This window comes from Ovis aries, chromosome 13, assembly GCF_016772045.2.
Source record: "Ovis aries strain OAR_USU_Benz2616 breed Rambouillet chromosome 13, ARS-UI_Ramb_v3.0, whole genome shotgun sequence".
In the NCBI taxonomy this organism is placed as follows: Eukaryota; Metazoa; Chordata; class Mammalia; order Artiodactyla; family Bovidae; genus Ovis; species Ovis aries.
The window spans coordinates 60,030,883-60,041,967 of NC_056066.1; the positions used below are offsets into that span (position 1 = coordinate 60,030,883).

The 11,085-nt window shown below is 48.4% G+C and overlaps 1 long non-coding RNA gene across 2 annotated transcripts in view; it reads right to left on the reverse strand.

Moving 5' to 3' along the window:
* LOC114117514 (uncharacterized) overlaps positions 1-11,085 on the reverse strand; it is a 48,360-nt gene that overhangs the window by 19,166 nt on the left and 18,109 nt on the right. For both annotated transcript variants that reach the window (XR_009595959.1, XR_003591146.3), the window contains exon 2: positions 1,652-1,841. This is a non-coding gene — a long non-coding RNA (uncharacterized LOC114117514). The remainder of the gene's footprint in view (positions 1-1,651; positions 1,842-11,085) is intronic.

The window sequence follows — 11,085 nt, forward strand, 5'->3', positions numbered from 1 at the left end:
CATCTGTAATGTGACAAGAAAATATCTGTGATTTCTATTAGTGACAATGTTACAGGCCCTGTTAATGCCACTATGATCTGTGGCCTGCATTCATTATAGAAGGAATGATATATTTCAGAAAGAAGCGAGTGAAATTGAAGGCGCAATCCTTTTTCTATCTCAGTTAATGGTGGACCTCCTGTATTATTTCTATGGACCCCAGGTTAGCAGCATCTGTGATGGGGAATGACAAGTGTATCTCAAGTAAACTAACATGTCCATTCCTGTATCTTGGCAGACATCATTAATCAATTAGAGCAGTCTCCCACACTGAGCCCAAACTCAGTTCCAAAATCTATCTCAACACTATGCTTTGGGGTACAGCTACCAACCAATCAACATGGGTTCTTAAGCTGAAGTCAATTTGCCATTCCTTGGGGAGGGGAGGGGGCAATGCCATTGTCAGAATGAGATTAAGGGCAAAGAGGCAGTAAAATGAGGCCGAGCAACCGTGCAGGACAGCACAGCAACAGCGTATTAAAGAGCAATAGCGCATTAAAAAGCAGAGACATTACTTTGCCAACAAAGGTCCTTCTGAAGCTATGGTTTTTCCAACAGTCACATATGGATGTGAAAGTTGGACCATAAAGAAGGCTGAGCACCAAACAACTGATGCTTTCACACTGTAGTAGTGGAGAAGACTCTCAAGAGTCCATTGTACAGGAGATCAACAGCAAGGAGATCAAACCAGTCCATCCTAAAGGAAATCAACCCTGAATATTCACTGGAAAGACTGGTGCTGAAGCTGAAGCTCCAGTACTTTGGCCACCTGATGCGAAGAGCCGACTCATTGGAAAAGAACCCTGATGCTGGGAAAGGCTGAGGGCAGGAGGAGAAGGGGCAACAGAGGATGAAATGGTTGGACAGCAACATCGACTCAATGGACATGAGTTCGAGCAAACTCCAGGAGACAGTGAAGGACGGGGGAACCTAGTGTGCTGCAGTCCATGGGGTCCCAAAGAGTTGGACATGACTGAGTGAACAACAGCAACAACAATACAAGGAGCAGGCATAAAAGCAGAGCAGCCTAATGTACGTCAGCAGGGCAAACAGGCACCAAAAAGCGTATGAAATACTGGACAAGTCATTAGGAGTCCAATATCTAGAGTGAGGAAGGGGACAGGCCCCTTTCTGCTCAGCTCTGCCTAGATACTTTGGGGAGTTCTGTGTTCCATTCTGGGCCCCACACTCTCAGAAAAAACATCGAAAAACTGGAACATGGTTGAGGGAAGCAACCAGGATGGGCAGATATGTGGAAAGCATATCCTGTACCACTAATTTACTCACCATGAACAGGTACTAAGACTCCTCTGAGTCACCTTGTGCTGGGAGTTGGGAACACCAATAGGAGCAGCCCCAGGCCACTACCCTAGGAGTAAACTGGGAAAGAACCAGGTGTCTTCCTATCCCTGAGGAGCCATCTGGACCAGAAGGCTGGAACTTGTGGTATTCCACTCAATCTGGGAAAAATACTACTGGAGTTTCTGGCTTCCCAGCTGGCACTAGAGGTAACCCACCTGCCAACGCAGGAGACATTAGACACTCAGGGTTCGATCCCTGGGTTGGGAAGATCCCCTGGAGGAGGGAACAGAAATCCACCCAGCATTCTTACCTGAAGATCCCATGGACAGAGGAGCCTGGCAGGCTACAGTCCACAGGGTCGCAAAGAGTTGGACACAGTTGAAGCAACTCAGCATGCACATTGGAGTTTCCAGACAATGGCTGCTGAGTCATCAAGGATCCATGATAGCAAACAAGCTTGAAGAATCTCCAAGAGGGTCAGACACCAGGATAGGAGGCTTCTTGTGTCCAAAATAAAAAAGAAGAAAAAAATAGGTCAAAGGCCTGGCCTGAGGGAAATGTCCCTGCTAAATGGGCCCCAAGGCCAGTGCTGGAGGCTGAGTCCCTGATCTTTGTCCCTGGTGCTTTTGGACACTCAGTGTAGAGGCTGACATACTCTAGCCAGTGTGTCATGGGCCTAGGGCTGACGACATGACTGCCCCTGGCTACAGAGGACATGGGGGAGGCCAGTACCAACTCTGCTAGTGGGAGGAGGGGACTCATCAGACCAGGTAGTTGGAAGGTTCTGGGCAATTGAAAGGAAGGTCACCTGTCCACTCCAGTCACCAAGGGTTGGGTTCCTCTGCTGTGCCCGACTCTGTGCTCAGCACTTTCCTTGGATTGTCTCTGTTAAGCATCTCCTCTCTGCCCAGTGTGTGATGTGCTTATCAATGCACATTTGACAGGTAAGAAAAGTGAGACCAGAGAAATTAAGTCATTTGCCCTGTTCTTTTCACTCCTCCACAGAGGTGGGCCAGCTGAAGCAGAGGGAATCACTATCCACTTTGAAGCCAACCCAAACAGGTGAGTTCTAGGTGCCCCCAGACCTGGCATCTCTAGGACTGCAGACTGGATCTGCCATGGCCAGCGCAAGTGTGGATTCCCTGTGTCCCAACCAAGCACCTGCTGCCTTCTGGACTCTATGCAGAAGTCATCTCTCCAGAGAGGTTCCTTACCCACCCCATCTACAACAGCCCCATTCTATCTCTGCCCCACATCGCCTGTCTTCCTGACACTTTGTAAATAGGAAGCTGGCGTATCTACCTGTTTATTATTATCTGTCAGCACAGTAGGGTGGACATGAGCTGCCTGAGAGCAGGTCTTTGTTCTGTCCACTGCTGCACCCTAGTTCTGAGCACAGTGCCTGGCACAGAGTAGATGCTCAGTAAACATCTGCAGACTTATGAGCTGTGAGCTCTTGGGCCATTTCTTAACTTCTCTGTGCCTATGTGGTCTTTTATAACATGAGTGTCATCATATGACCTCCAAAAGCAGTCAAGAAAATTCCATGAGTTCATGCTGTATCACAGCCAAGGAGGAAGAGAAGTTGCTCAGTCGTGTCCAGCTCTTTGCGACCCCATGGACTGTAGCCCACCAGGATCCTCTAAACTGTCCAGGCAAGAATACTGGAGCGGGTTGCCATTTTCTTCTCCAGGGGATCTTGCTGCCCCAGGGATAGAACCAGGTCTCCTGCATTGCAGGCAGATTCTTTACCCTCTGAGCCACCAGGGAAGCTCCTGTGTCACAGCCAAGAAGACCTTTTAATGAGCCCCTACCATGTGCCAGGTCAGTGGGATTTCACTGCAGGGCCTTGACCAGTAGAGCCTCAGGAGTCGACAGGAGATACTCCTTGAGGCTGAAAGGTTTAAGAGGTCAACAGAGAGAGTGAACGCCACATTCAAAATGGCTGGTGTTACTGAGTACCAACTGTGTGTGAACGAGCATCCTAAACATCTCACTGGATTCCCACCTGCTCTGTGAAGGAGGTACCATTAGCATCCTCCTTTGACAGCTGAAGAGACGGAGGTACAAGGAGGATAGGTAAGTTGCCCAGGGTAGATAAGTCATCTGTAAGCAGCAGAAGAGGGAGCTGAACCCAGGCCATCCATGCTTTTAACCTCTCTGCTCCCCTGGCCCTCTACAGCCAGAGTGAGAGAGAGGGGAGGCTGTGAAGGTGTGCACTTGGAGCCTGTGGGTGTTCTGACTTCTTAGGAGTCTGTCCACTAGTCTGGGGTCAGGCACAGGTCAATATTGACAGCCCCCTGCCTCCATACACCTGGGCCACCGCCTGACTTTCTCCGGAAGCTGATGGGTCCCAGCTGGTATATAAGCAGAGGCAAAAGCAGGAGGCAGAGCTAGAGGGTGCAGAGAAGGGTTGAATCCTCTGTGCCAGGAGCCCTGGGAGCCCGGAAATGCCAACTCTGCAGCTTCGGCGGCCGCCTTAGCATCTGCCAGGGATGGTTCTCAGCTCAGCTGGTAGGGAAGAGATGGAGGCAGGAGAGGCCACCGTGGGGTGAAGGAGCCAGCCTTGATCTGGCAGGGAGCAGCCTGAAAGTCCCAAAGAAGGCACTTGCTTGTTCCGTGCCTCAGTTTCCCCAACTGCCAAACAGGGATAGGCAGGGAACAATGCTGATATCCTGAAGGCTATTCAAGTAGAGCTTCTATTTATCAAGTACTGATTATGCTCCAGGCCTCATAGAGCCCTATTTAGCCTCAGTTTACAAAGCTGACACAGAGGCACGTAGAGGCAAAGTGGCTTGCCTGAAATTACGCAGCCTGAAGAGGCACAGCTGGGATCAACACTTGGCTCAGGGTGACCCGGGCCCAAACTCTGAGCTATGTCACTTGCTTCAGTGTGAGGCTCTTGTGAGGAGCTGTTTAGCCTCTCCATCCCTGACACATGCTGAGGGCTTGTCCCAAGGCCCCCTGACCTGGCAGGGAGCCCAGTGATCAGATTCTTGCAACCAGTCCTTTTCAGAGGCTTCAGGGAGTTGCTTAAAGGGTGACCTTGCCATAGTCAGGAACATCTCAAATTTGGAAGGAAAGATACTTTAATGGGGGAAGGTCAAGGACTGTGGTAGTCAGGATAAGGACTCAATTATCCCCCAAAGGAGAGGAAAACCTTGAGTGTTGATGAACTAACCCAAGCTCAGGCCAAAAAGGATCAAGGTGAATTGGGGGAGATGGATCACAAGGAGTTTTTTCCAGTCAGTTTATTCATTCATTTAAGATACATACTTATTGAGCACTTATTATTTGCCCACCACTATGTAGGTGATAAGAGTGTGGCAGTGAATGGAAGAGATATGGGCCCCCACCCCCATTAAGGAGAAGTCAGCCCTGGGGGGTGTGGGGGAGGGAGACTCCCTTTGGCACCTCTGGCCCTGTTAGAAAGAGGGATTGTATATTTAAGATCAGGGTTTGAATCCTGACACCTAGCTGGGTCTCCATCGGCAAGACACTTTGCCTCTCTGAGCCTTGGTTTCTTCATCTGTAAAATGGGGATAGCTGTGGGTCCCCACTTCAAAGACCGTTCTGATGATTAAATGAGGTAATCCACAGAAAGGGTTGGATTTGGCTCCTGGCACAGAAGAAGTGCTCAATAAATGTCAGCTAGCATTATTATCATCTGTGTCTTTAAAACACGCTCCTTCGCACTGCGTATCATCTCTGTCCTGGGCTAGATCTTAGAGTCAAGCGGGGCAGCAGTGGAGGAGGGGTTAACTAGGCAAAGAGGGAGGGAAAGCATTCTCTGGGCAGCAGAAACAGTATCTGCAAAGGCCTGAGGTGGGAGGCTTTGAGGAACAGGGTAGAAGCTCCAGGAGCATGTGGGACCCTGCCACACACTCAGCTACACTAGTCAGGCCCCTTCCTGAAGTCTGTTGAGGCTCTGAGCTCCAAAACCAATGAGGAATGAGAATGGAAAGGTTCCCAGGAGAGGAGGCGGCATGGCAGAGTGGTGAGACCACAGCCTCTGGGGCAGGCTGTCTGGACTGGACCCATGGCTCACAACCTACTGGCTGTAAAGCCCTGGACAAGTTACTTAACCGCTCTGGGCTCAGTCTCCTCCCCTGAAAATGGGGCTCACGACACTGACGAGTCAGAAGTCGAGTGTGAGGATTAACTAAGGTGATATTTGTAAAGTGTGTAGATGAGGACCTGGCACATAGCCCAGAGCTGTGTTTATTAAATGAATCAAGAAAAACATGCAGCAGCCGAAGGGAGGTGCCCGCCGCTCTGGACTGCAGTCCCTGAGAGCCTCCCACTGCAGCGCCCTCTCAGTCGGCCACAGTGTCTGAGCTGAGGCCACCCTCCTTCCGGGATGCTCGGCTGATGACTGGGCACCGTGGGGAACCAGGGCCTGGTATTCCACCCAGCATGAGACTCCTCTGCAGGAAGTCTTGGGCCCAGAGCTCCCTGTGGCTCTGGCCAGACTTCCTTCGAGCTGCACCACTGCCTGGGGCTCCTCTTACCCAGTCTCCTCTCCTTTCACAGACGTCAGACTTGCGCCCTAGTCTGAAGGCGCACCTCTTTTTCTTGCAGGTGTTATCCCCATAAGTTGCACTTCCATCTTGGTTTTCAAATCTGCTTCCAGGGACCAAATTGACCGGAGAAAGAATATAGCAGGGATCAGATTCCAGAGGTCCCGCCCCCGCAGGGCCTTGGGCCATTGTCTCCGAGTCAGGGAGTACAGAGCTGTGAAAAGTCAGTTTCAGGCTTCTCCTACCCTCTTTCCTTAGGCTCGGAAGAGGGAGGGCCTGGAGAAATATACTGGAGAAACAGGCAGACTAAGGAAGCTTACCAGAGAAAAAGCCCCATCAACATCAAGTGGATGCATTTGTAGCCACTCTCCTCCTTGGAATTCATACAGAATCCCATTATTGGCACTGGACAGCAGCTCAGGGACCAGCTTGTCCCATGCCCATTTGACAGACCAGAAGGCTGGAGCCCAGAGGAGGAGCAGAGAGAGAAGAATCAGGCTCCCGACTCCCAGAGCAGTGCTCCTTTCTAATACCATGGAGTGAAGCCTGAATATAACGCCTGGTCCCCCTTTACAGTTGTCCAGAGTGAGGTTCAGGTGGCTCTGCCAGCTACCTGGGGTTACACAGCACTGTGAGTCACACCCAGACACTAGTAGCTCCCCTCCTTCGTGATGGGCAAGACAGGGTTGAAATCTGAAGGACAGCAGAGCAGATCGGTAGGGCAGAAAGGGCAGAGCCTGCAGCCTTCACCAGCTAAACCAGTTACGCCAAGCCTGGGACTCCTGGAGAGGCAGGCAGTAGACCAGAGGGATCTGAGACCCTCCCCAGCTCTTCCCCACAATAACCATATGGCCTTGGGCCAGTCATTTCACCCTCATCTGTCAACAGGTCAATAACAGAGCCTTCTCCCATGAGGACATGGTGAAGCTTAGATGAGAAATGATAACAAAAGTAGTCAACAATTATCAAGTCAAATGATTGTGTGCCAGGCACTGCTCTAAACCCTTTACAGATACATTATCATTTAATCCTCACTGCAGCACTGGAGACGGGCTTCCCAGGTGGCTCAGCGGTAAAGAATCCACTTGCCAATGCAGGAGACACAGAAGATGCAGGTTCGATCCCTGGGAGAAGGAAATGGCAGCCCACTCCAGTATTCTTGCCTAGGGAATCTCATGGACAGAGGAGCCTGGCGGGCTAAAGTCCCTTGGATCACAGAGTCGGACATGATTGAGCAACTGAGCATGCACCTACACAACACTGGGGATAATCCCTTTTAAAATCTCCATTTTCCAGATGAGGAAATGGAGGTATGGAGAAGCAAAGCTGGGAAATGACAGAGCATGGATTAGAACTGAAAACAGGCTGATTCCAAATCCCTCTACAGAAAGCCTCTGGCAAGGCCAGTTTCTGTGAAGGGTAGATGTTTAGAACAGTGCCAGGCACGTGAAGTCACTGTTGATATAGTAATAATTATTGTTGTCATTGGAGAAATTTGCCATAGGCAATGCTGTCTTCTCAAAAGTCAGAAGAATGAGTTTCCTGACATGGTTTTTGAAATTTTATCATTTCTTCTCTTCAGAAGTAAGGGAGAAGTTAGCAAGTACTCAAGATAAATGTTTCTTGAACCGAAACATTTTATAGTCTTTTTGGAAAACACAAAAAAGAAGGTGGAGAAACACCTGTAGTTCCACCATCCTTCTTTCACTTTTCTGTGCAAGTTTATCTTTATTTTGACCCATAGTTGCAAATGTGCTGTAAGGGATTTCAAGATTTTGCATCTTTCATTGAAAGACAAGGTCTTTCTCCATACGATAATTTTTAATGGCTGAAGAATATTCCATCAAGGGAATGTTTTCTTCACAGCTCTCCCCCATTTTCTCCAACTTGAGGGTTTTATTCTGGTCTCTGATGCTGTAGCAAGCATGCCTGGGATTAAAATTCTTTTCTTATTTGATATGACTTGGAGAAATGAATTCCTAAACATGGCTTTTCTGAAACCAGTGAGCCAGTATTGGGGGGAAGTTTGGGAGACAGAAGGCCCTCCATGATGTCCTAGTGCTGAAACCACGCCAGAGGTTGTGTATTTCATCCTTGCTCAAGGACACCCGACCCCGTGGGTATTTTTGAACTTCAACTTCTGGGCTGAGGGTTTCTTCCATCTGCTAAAGGTGCCTGCCCGCCCACACCACCTACTAGCCAGAGGTCACAGACTTGGGATCTGATCTTCAACCCGACAATAGTGAACTATGGACCTTGGATACATCACTCTGTGGGCCTCTCTCTGTCAGTTCAAGGGGGGATTACCTCTCCACCCTGCCCCCTGAGAAGATCTGATGAGGGAGAGTCCAGTCTCAGTCCAGTTCTATGCCTAATTCACTGTTGGACCCTCACTGTCCTGGGAAGCTCTCTGGGATCAGTTTTACCATCTCTTATGTAAAAGGTTGGAATGGTAGGATTGTTAGGCAGGTAGAAGTGAACTCAAGGGTGCCCATGTGCCTTATTTACTCCGTTGTATTAAGCACCACTAAGGACGTGAGTCTGAGTGAACTCCAGGAGTTGGTGATGGACAGGGAGGCCTGGCATTCTGCAATTCATGGGGTCGCAAAGGATGAGATGCTTGCATAGCATAATCAACCAATGGACATGACTGAGCAACTGAACTGAACTGAACTGAAGGGACAGAGATCCCAGTACCTAGTACAAACTCAAGGAAATATGGCTACCCCACCAATAACTATTAACAACTTCTATGTGAGCAGTGAAACATTGTTCCCCAATTTTAAAGATCTACCTTTGAATAGGTCCACCTTTTAAGGCTGAATCTCACCCAAGAACCAGAAATCAAATTGCCAACAATTTTTGGATCATAGAGAAAGCATAGGAATTTTAGAAAAACATCTACTTCTGCTTCATTGACTACGCTAAAGCCTTCCACTGTGTGGATCACAATAAACTGTAGAAAATTTTTAGAGATGGGAATACCAGACAACCTAAGCTGCCTCCTGAGAAACCTGTATGCAGGTCAAGAAGCAACAGTTGGAATCAGACATGGAACAATGAAAAATTGAGAAAAGAGTTTCTAAAGGCTGTATATTGTCACCCTGCTTATTTAATTTATATGCAGAGTACACCATGTGAAATGCCAGGCTGGATGAATCACAAGCTGGAATCAAGATTGCCGGGAGAAATATCAAAAACCTTAGATATGCAAATGATACCACTCTTAATGACAGAGAGTGAAGAGGAAATAAAGAGCCTCTTGATGAGGGTAAAAGAGGAAAGTGAAAAAACTGGCTTAAAACTCAACATTCAAAAAACTAAGATCATGGCATCTGGTCCCATCACTTCATGACAAATAGAAGGGGAAAAAGTAGAAACAGTGACCGTCTTTATTTTCTTGGGTTCCAAAATCACTGCTGATGGTGACTGCAGCCATGAAATTAAAGACACTCGCTCCTTGGAAGGGAAACTATGACAAAACTAAACAGCACATTAAAAAGCAGAGACATCACTTTGCCAACAAAGGTCTGTATAGTCAGTGTTATGGTTTTTTCCAGGAGTCATGTATGGATGTGAGAGTTGGACCATAAAGAAGGCTGAGTGCCAAAGAATTGCTGTCTTTGAATCATAGTGCTGGAGAAGACTCTTGAAAGTCCCTTGGATTCCAAAGATATCAAACCAGTCAATCCTAAAGGAAATCAAGCCTGAATATTCATTGGAAGGACCGATGCTAAAGCTGAAGCTCCATGTTTTGGCCATTTGATGCAAAAAGCAGACTCATTGGGAAAGACTCTGATGCTGGGAAAGATTGAGGGCAAAAGGATAGGAGACAGAGGATGAGATGGTTGCATAGCATAATCGACCAATAGACATGACTTTGAGCAAACTCTGGGAGATAGTGAAGGACAGGGGAGCCTAGCATGCTGCAATCCATGGGGTCAAAAAGAGTCAGACATGACTTAGCAACTGAACAACAACAACCTACCCCATAGTCATTCACTCATGATTTATTGAACACCTTCTGGGTTCTGGCCCTGCCAACTTTCTGACCTCATATCCTCCCACTCCTTACTGTTCCTGAACTGGCCCAAGCTCATTTTTGTCTCAGAGTCTTTGAACTTGTGAAGTCTCTGCCTGGAGCTCTCTTTCTCTGGCTCCTTCCATGGCTGGCTCCATCTCATCACTCAAGTCTCTGCTTAGCTGTCCCCTCTTACAGGAGACCCTTGCTGGCCACCCTGTCTAGGAACCAGCACCCTCCATTGCTCACCCAATTTTATGTCCCTTGAATGTCACCTCCAAGGAGACCAGGGACTAGGACTGTTGAGGTTACCACCTATTATGTAGAACCCCACAAACGTGTTAGATGAAGCCTGGGTTCACACAGAATACGCACCTACTATACATAAGTGCTCATCAGCAGGTTTACATACCTCTGGTGACTCAGAGGTTAAAGCATCTGCCTCCAATGCGGGAGACCCGAGTTTGATCCCTGGGTCGGGAAGATCCCTTGGAGAAGGAAATGGCAATTCCTCCTTGGCAATTCTTGCCTGGACGGAGAAGCCTAGTAGGTTACAGTCCATGGGGTCACAAAGAGTCAGACACGACTGAGCGACTTCACCTTCACCTTCTATGTGCAAGCCCATTTTATAAGATGGGAAACTACGGCACAGAGAAGTTGAATAACTTGCTTAAGATCTCATGGCTAGTAAGTAGAGGACCTGGGATATCCTACTGCACGTTGCAAGAGTATGCTGAGCCAAACACAGGACAGAGTCACACAGCTCAGGGGCCAACAGGCAAGCTGGCCCAGTCTACCATGCAGGAAGTCAGGGACACTTCCCAGAAGAAGTGATGCCTCAGCTATGCCAATGCAGGGTTCCTCTGAACAGAAGAACCAGAGCAGAGGCCAAGGAGAGAGTAATAAGTCTGCAAGACGAGAAGTTGGCTTGTGTGGCTGAAGTAGGGAATACTGAGTGCGTCATGAGTCCAGGGGTGTGGTCACCTCAACCCTCTGTGACTGAGGTTAAATAAAGTCCCAGAGGGCAAAATGTGGGACAATATCTCTGAGAAGATGGGCAGTACCCTCCATATCATTCAGGACCTTGGCAAGATCATGGGTCCAAATTTTATTCTAAGATTTCTAAGCAACACCTCAAAATTTGCGTGAGGTTCCAAAGGACCACAGGAGTCTCTGGAAATTTCTGACTTCCTGTTGGGACCC